We start from the raw sequence: 1015 nt of genomic DNA, 5'->3' as shown, positions 1-1015 counted from the left end.
TTCCTGAGTTGAGTTCTTCTGCTTCTTCTGTTTTTTTTTCTGGTTCTTCTGTTTTTTTTTCTGGTTCTTCTGTTTTTTTTCTGGTTCTTCTGTTTTTTTTCTGGTTCTTCTGTTTTTTTCTGGTTCTTCTGGTTCTGGATGAGTTCTGGAAGAACTCCACAGAACATCTGTAAGTTTGATGATCTTACCTTTCCAATGTGCAAAGGTCCGACTCCAGTGTTCTCCTCCAGAACAAAGAACTGATTCCACACCCAGCTCCTCCTTCTTCTCAGGTGAGACAGAACGTGTCCTTGTCTCGATTCCTCAGATGACTTATGATGGAGGACATCTGAGACCAAGTCCATCGCTCCACAGCCGGATCCCTTCCACACTGAAGACACAAACACACTGAGCACGCTCAGAAAACAAAGACGCTTCATCTCCAGAGACAGAAGAGCTTTCCAGAAACTAAAGTTCAAACTGAGTCAGTTCAAAGACTCTGTCCACTCTGTCCTCTCTGTCCACTCTGTCCACTCTGTCCACTCTGTCCACTCTGTCCACTCTGTCCACTCTGTCCTCTCTGTCCTCTCTGTCCACTCTGTCCACACAGTCCACACTGTCCTCTCTGTCCACACTGTCCTCTCTGTCCACACTGTCCACTCTGTCCTCTCTGTCCTCTCTGTCCACTCTGTCCTCTCTGTCCAACAAGGACACACCTCTGATGCCAAGTCATGTCCTTCCCAAACAGGAAGCTGTTTCTGCTGATTCAGGTTCTTCACAGAGTTCTGCAGAAATCCTAAATAAATAAATGTAGACCCAGTTCTGGTTCCAACAGGACAGATGTGGTTCTGGTTCTGGTTCTGGTCCTGGTTCTGGTTCTGGAAGCAGCTGTGATCCTGATATTAACGAAGCTGTTCAGTGTTTGTAGTCACAGCTGAAAAACTAATCTGCTGCTTAAACTGCAGCTAATCCTGTTAATCTGCTCCAGTAATCTCTCTTATATACACACACACACACACACACACACACACACACA

The 1015-nt window shown here is 45.7% G+C and overlaps 1 pseudogene; it reads right to left on the bottom strand.

The window, feature by feature from the left end:
• Positions 1-188: 188 nt before the first annotated feature.
• LOC106512206 (cadherin-7 pseudogene) lies at positions 189-548 on the bottom strand (annotated as a pseudogene).
• Between the last annotated feature and the right edge of the window lie 467 nt (positions 549-1015).

Source organism: Austrofundulus limnaeus, unplaced genomic scaffold, assembly GCF_001266775.1.
Source record: "Austrofundulus limnaeus strain Quisiro unplaced genomic scaffold, Austrofundulus_limnaeus-1.0 Scaffold4794, whole genome shotgun sequence".
NCBI lineage: Eukaryota > Metazoa > Chordata > Actinopteri > Cyprinodontiformes > Rivulidae > Austrofundulus > Austrofundulus limnaeus.
This window is presented reverse-complemented; position numbering and strand designations above follow the sequence as displayed.